Raw genomic sequence first — 7,590 nt, forward strand, 5'->3', positions numbered from 1 at the left:
AGTGTGAAAGAGTCGTAGATCTGTGTTGTGGACTGAGCATGCTTTGTTAACGGATTTGCCATCAGTTGTATTCCTGCCCCATGGTGGAACACAGGTTAATTTACAGGGGATTGTAAATCCGAGTCTATCTACGCCATAGTTTTCGTCAGACTTTAATAAACCTGTTTACTGAGAACTCCTGCTCGGCGACTGATTTCCTGCTAATTTGTTCGGTTGCCTCCCGTTCCTATGGATTCCGTTGATGTAGTCTGTTCACATTCATCTATCTGTTGGCATTAAGCTTGGGTCATCACCAAGTACATATGAGGCATCCCAATCAAATGTGATCAAAGATGGTCAGATTAAAAATAAAACAATCTACTAACACATCAGTTAAGTACCATCTGTAGAGTACCCCGTGATATTCAAAACACAACTAAAATAAAATGTCTTTTATATACCAACTAGAATCCAATGCATCATTTTGCCCATATGTACCAGACCAATAGTAATTCAGAATTCTTAGTTTGGTTTTCTCAATATTAACGGATTTCTTAATCTGGTTCCCAAAACAAGTATACACTGAAAGCTGTTTGAAACTGATTTCACTTTCATGGTTTCCCCCAAAGCATTCCAGAAGCTGTAGTTTTGGTAAGATGAGAGATAGCATTAGTCTATGCTTATTTATATATTCATATTTTCTTTTATTTAAAAGCTGACTTCCTCAAGGCCACCTAGCCAGGGCAAACTAGCCAGACTACTATAAGAACACAAGAAGAGCCTTCTAGATCAGGCCCAAGGGCCTATCTAGTCTAGCATCCTGTTTCCAGGTACCTTTGGAAACCAAACAACCAGAAGCTGAAGGCAGGCCCCCCACTCCTGCTGTTGCTCCCCTGCAACTGGGATTCAGAGGCTTCCTGCCACTGAACCCGATGGTGGACTATAGCCTTCAAAACTAGTAGCCTTTGATAGACTTGGCCTCAATGAATTAGTCTAAATCCCTTTTAAAGCTAGCTAAGGTGGTGGCCATCACAGCATCCCATGACAGAGAATTACATAGATTAAATGATGTGCTGTGTGAAAATGTTCTTCCCTTTGTCAGTCCTAAATTTCCTGCCAATCAGTTTCATGGAATGACTAGTGATTCTAGTTTGTAGAGAGTTAAAAAAAACCTTTCTCTCTATCCACTCTCTTCACATCATGCCTAATTTTAAAAATGTCAATCATGTCTCCTCTTTGTCGCCTTTTTTCTAAACTAAAGAAAGCTCCAAATGCTGTAGCCTTTCTTCATAAGGACGGTTTATTTTGGTTGCCCTCTTCTGCACCTTTTCCATGGATATTTCCTAGCCCTACCTGGAGGTATCAGGAATTAAACCTTAGAAAGATTTTGAAAGGATATATTTCAGGATTTCTTCTTTAAAAGGTGGGGGGCAAAGGTATTCTATATCATGGTTTAAGTTAACAAAAGAAGAGGCACAAATGTTTTACCTTATTGGTAAAGAGCCCCAAAGCAACCAAAGCTCGGATTTCAGGACCCAGAGCACAAAGCATGACTTGGAGGGAAATTGAGGTGAAGAGTGATGGTGGCTGGCAACTCCCTGCTGAGAGCCAACCAGACCTGCAAGCTGCCGCCCCAGTGTGTGGACCCAGAATGGGAAAGACATGTCGCCAAGACTTATCAAGTGCCCTTATCATTATCCCTTCTTGTTTATCCCCATGATACACAAAACACAACTGGGATCAGATGAACTGCCAGGCGCAACTATGAATATATCACATCTGACTATGGGGCTCTGGAAAGGAAGGTGCAGGCCCTTGGGCTCAAGTGGTAAGTCTGTCAATCCTTCCTATAAAAGGTAATGGACTACAAAGAGAAAGAACAACACTTCAGGTGAATTTATTTTCTTTTATTTATTTATTTAACATATTTCTTTACTGCCCAAAACTTGCATCTCTGACCAATTACTCAGATGGTGTTGATGAGAAAGAATCAATTGTTGACAAGAAAGATTCACTTTCTGGAACCACAATCTAAGCTTTTGTAGAATTGGAAGGCACCTTCGGTCTTCCAACCACACACCCCTCAGTGCAGTGCCTTTCAGCATCCCTGACAGAAGACCATCAAGTCTGCATTTGAAAACCTCCAGGAAGTTTTCCACACCCAGCTTTTAGCCCACATCTCCTCCAGAATGGAGGGGGTGCGTCCACATTTTGTCCAGATTTACCCCAAAGTCCCTGCACGCCATCAGGGAGCACTTCACACACAATTCAAGTTTTTCAATATGCATTAGACTGCAGCCCAATTTAAGAACATAAGAACAGCCCTGCTGGATCAGGCCCAAGGCCCATCTAGTTCAGCATCCTGTTTTGCACAGTGGCCCACCAGATGCCGCTGGAAGCCACAGGCAGGAGTTGAGGGTGTGCCCTCTCTCCTGCCATTACTCTCCTGCAACTGGTACTCACAGGCATCCTGCCTTTGAGGCTGGAGGTGGCCCACAGCCCTCCGATTGATAGCCATTGATAGATCTCTCCTCCATGAAGTCATCCAAACCACTCTTAAAGCCATCCAGGCTGTTGGCTGTCACCACATCCTGTGGCAGAGAGTTCCACAAGTGGATCATGCGTTGTGTGAAAAAGTACTTGTGTTTGTTGGTCCTAGACCTCCTGGCAATCAATTTCATGGAGTGATCCCTGGTTCTAGTGTTGTGTGAGAGGGAATAATTTCTCTCTCTCCACTTTCTCCACACCATGCATGATTTTATAGACCTCTATCATGTCTCCCCACAGTCGTCTTTTTTCTAAACTAAAAAGCCCCAGGTGTTGTAGTCTTGCCTCACAAGAAAGGTGCTCTAGGCCACTGATCATCTTGGTTGCCCTCTTCTGTACCTTTTCCAGTTCTACAATGTCCTTTTTAAGATGTGGTGATCAGAATTGTACGCAGTACTCTAAGTGTGGTCGCACCATAGTTTTGTATAAGGGCATTATAATATTAGCCGTTTTATTTTCAACCCCTTTCCTAACGATCCCTAGCATGGAATTGGCATGGAATTTATATCCGGGGTAAAAAAAATCCTCTTTTTGAGTCAGGTTTTTTGGGCAGTTTCAGACTCGCATAAAAGCCTCGCAGTAATGCCTGCTGTCTGGGAAAGCTCCAGTGAAAGAGAGCCCATCGCTGTCCAAGGCAGACTGTTCCACTTGAACAGCCCTGACAGTTAGGAAATTCTTCCCAATGGCTACCTTAAATCTGCTTCCTTGTAATTTCAACCCATTGGTTCTAGTCATGCCCTTAGGAACCACGCAAAACAAGTCTACTCTATCTGTGTAACCTCAGATATCTGGCTGTCATAGCTCCTTCAATTTTCTCTTCTCCAGGCTTAACATACTCAGGTCCCTCAAGTATTCCTCATAGGACTTGGCTTACAAACCTCTCCATTTTTGTTGCCCTCTTTTGAGCCTGTTCTAGTTTATCAATGTCCTTAAAGGTGCCCAAAACTGGACACAGTGAGGTCTGATCAGTGCAGAATAGAGTGGAACTATTTCTCCTTATGATGCCTCTGTTAATGCAGTCTAAGATTACACTCACTTTTTTCAGTGACATCACACTGCTGGGTCATGTTGTCCACTAAGACACCTTGATCCTTTTCGCATGTATTGCTGCCAAGCCAGTTCTCCCTTATGCTATACTTTGGTGTTTGGTTTTGACCCATTGTTTGACCCTGGCCAAATTGGCTTGAATCTTGATTCTGTATTCTATGTTATCCCCCTCAGCTTCATATCATCTGCCAGAGTAATAAGCATCCCCTCTATTCCCTCATCCAAGTCATTTATGTAGACACTAAATAGCATGGGGCTCAGCTCAGAGTCCTGTAGCACTACTCAATATCGCCCTCCAGACTGTGTAGCCATTAATGAGCATCCTTGGGTACAGTTGTTCAACCTAGCTGTGAATCCACCTAACTGTAATATCATCTAGTCGACTTTTTATCATCTTGACATCTAGGATATCATAGGAGACTCTGTCAAATGCTTTGCTGAAATCAAGACACATTATGTCCACACCATACCCATGATCTACTAAACTAGTAACACTGTCAAAAAAAAGGAGATAAAATTAGTCTGACTTGACTTGTTCTTGTTCTGAACTGGAACTGGTTCTGAAGATGGCAACAAAGATAGTAAGAGGTTGGGAAAACAGGCCCTTCAAGGAAAGATAGAAGTAATGGGGTTTGTTTAGCCTGATGAAGACAATACTGAGAGGAGACATGACAGCACTCTTCAAATACCTGTAGGTCTGTCACATAGATGCAGTCAAAGTCTTGTTCTCTGCTTTCCCAGAGGTCATGACTAGATCTAATAGGCTTCAGTTCCAGGAGGGCAGCTTTTGATTGAACAACAGGGGAAACTTCTCAACAGTAAGAGTAGTTCAGTTATGGAATTCGTTACTCCATCACTGGAGTTCTCCATCACTGGAGTTCTCCATCATTTGAGGTCTTCAAGCAGCAGCTAGACATCCATGTCTTGACAGTGTTCTAGCTCTGAGTTTCCTGCTTTAAGCTGGGGTTTGGACTAGGTGCCCCCACCCCCCAGCACTATGGAATTGCTGAAAAGCTGGCTTGGGAGGCAGGTGTTCTTGCCTATTCCAGGCTAAGTTAGCACAGGTGGTGCAACAAGGAAAGGGTGTGTGTGGAAGCCACAGAAGAGAAGTAACAGGTTGATGGTGGGGAGGTGAGCGATAGGTGAGCATGCATGTGAATGAGAAAGAGAGCAAGGAGAGGGAGGGAACAGGCAGCAGGTAGCATCTCACATTCCTGGCATTCATACCACTAAAGTTCCATCATATAACTGGCACAATGACAAATCAAAAGGCCATCCCTGGTCACCTTGTACTTAATGAGACTTCGTTTCAGTTTCCTCTCATAATATGTCTTCCGCAGTTTCATGATATCCATGTGTCTGGATAGGATTCATGCACATGGGTATATAAAATCGTCTAGATGTTCAGGAGAGAAATGACTGCCTCACCCTCCACACATTGGCACAATCTGTACCAATACCTTATTGTGAATATCCTCTCTGTCTCTTGTGCCATTTCATTTTATTTTCAAACATTCCTTGAAAGTCCTTCTTCTGGGGGAAACATTTGGAAATGCAAATTTAATTTAAAGTGATTATGCCATGCTTTTTTCAGGAAATTCAAAGCACCATGAATGCAAACAAACAGCTATTTATATAACATTCAAGCTAGGCTCTGTAAAATAAAAACATTTCCTCTATAATGGGAGAGCAGAATACACAGACAACCAGGATTTCCTTTGCAAACTGTAGCAGTGTCAGTTTTCCATAGACAAACCTTCACTCTAATGCGAACAAACCAAAATAAACCTTTAAAGTTATATTTACCCTTTTTTTTAAATGCCAAAGCATATAAAAATAGAAATAGACATTCCTCCTTGGAGAAGAGACATTGCAAAAGTACTTATTGTTTATAAGTACAAGCCTCAGCTTTATAATTAACAAGAGTTTGGTCTCAAACCCACAGACTGCGGCAGGTCCTTTTAATGCTAGAGCATATAAAGTGGGGATTCCTCTTGTATGTGCATCTCCCCTGAGCTCCAGGCAAAGGAGGGAGCTAGAAAATGAACACTCAAACTGTTGGGGATTATCTCTGTTAAGAGAGACCCTTTTTCATTATAGCAGAGTGCACAGAGGCACAACAGCGGAATTTGGTTAGGCATGTGTGTATGCTGAGAGTAAAATAACTTGGAGCCAGTTCATAGTTTCAAATCAATATAAGTAGTATTTATTAGAGAACTCCATTCTAGATAGGAAAGTGAGGAGATAGGATCTCTAATCTAGCTAGCTAGCTGGATGCAGATGGATTCTGCATCTCTGCACACATGGTGCAGGGGAGAGGACCTTGCATGCTGCAAGGTAGAAGGAAGGGAAGAGGAAGTGGCAGGAAGGAAGGAAGGAAGTCCCTGAGATTAGCATCTACATATCAAAGGGATAGTGTCAGAGTAGTAGAGAAGAGATGCCCAATGTCTTGACCCTCTAGCCCTCTGACTCACTAGTCTGTCCTCCTATGTCATTGAGACAAGAGACAGCGCAGAGTCCTTCACTTCCAACACAAGCTTGGAACAGACAGCTTCATTACTAGGCCACACACACAATCAACCTGTTCTAGTTTTTAGGACAATTTCTTAGGAGGAGGTGTTCTTTAACAAGGGGGAAATATGTCAAAGGACATATGAATTATGTGCCATGTAAAGTATTTGCTCTAGATGCAAGCCTGCTAAATAGCAGATCTAGATAGCAACCTGTTCTAGATGAGCTTGCACTCTCACTGAAGTACTAGGTTCATTGTTTGGGTGTGCTTATTGATCCATCTCTGTCACTGGATGCTCAAATAGCCTCAGTGACATGGAGCACCTTTATCAGCTTCAGCTAATAAAACGACTATCCCTTATATAGCCTGACAACAGATATCCATGCAATGGTAACCTCCCGCCTGGAGCTTTTCCACACAGGGCTTTTAATCGCATCAGTGTATTTGAAGGAGTGCTTTCTCCAATATATACCTGCCGGTTCTTTAAGATCATCTTTGGAGGCTCTCCTCTGGGTTCTGCCACCCACAATGGTGCAACAAGTGGTTAACGGGGGATGGCCTTCTTAGTAGTGGCCTTCTATCTATGGCATACCCGGTTCTCCCCTTGAGAGCTCCACCTGGCAACTTCTTTGTACTCATTTAGGCACCGGGTGAAAACCTTCCTTTTCCAGCAAGTTTTTAATTTGTAATTGCTGCATCTTTTGACTTCAGATGGCTCTGTATCAGCTTGCTGGATGTTTTGCTTTAGAGCTGTATGTTCATTCATTCATTCAACTGCCCAATTTTCATGAATGTCCCTAAGATTATGGGAAACATTTTCCCTATCCACTTTCTCAACACCATGCATCAATTCTGTGAAACTATACCATATTCCCTTTCGTCTTTTGTTTCTCTGCACAGAAAAGGCCCAGATGCTTTATCCATTTCCACAGGGAAATTAATTAAATAAATAAATAAATAAATATGCTCCAAGCCCTTGATCACTTGATTTCCATTTTCCAGCTCTACAGTATCCGTTTTGAAATGGGGTGAGCAAAACAGAGAGCCCATATGGTGTAGTGGTTAGAGTGGTAGACTAGGTCTGAGGAGGCCGGAGCTCACATCCCCATTCAGCCATGGAACCCATTGGGTGACTCTGGGCCAGTCAATGCTCTCTCAGCCTCACAGGGTGGTTGTGAGGATAAACACAACCATGTCCAATGTTCTGGGCTCCTTGGAGAAAGAGCGGGATATACATGTAATAAGCAAACAAACAAACCGTGCACAGTAACTAAATGTGGCAGCACCACAGATTTATATGAAGGTATTACAGTATGGGTTGTCTTAATTTTCATCCATTTCCTAATAATCCCTAATGTGGAATTTACATTCTTCACCTTCACCATACATTGAGTTGGCAGACAATTGCATTGGTTTTAATAATCCTAAATAATTTGTTGGCATCTGCAAACTCTCTACAAATCCTCTCAAAGAACCCCCAAAGGCTGATGAGGTAGGACTTCCTT

This window comes from Hemicordylus capensis, chromosome 5 (genome assembly GCF_027244095.1).
Source record: "Hemicordylus capensis ecotype Gifberg chromosome 5, rHemCap1.1.pri, whole genome shotgun sequence".
Classification (NCBI taxonomy): domain Eukaryota; kingdom Metazoa; phylum Chordata; class Lepidosauria; order Squamata; family Cordylidae; genus Hemicordylus; species Hemicordylus capensis.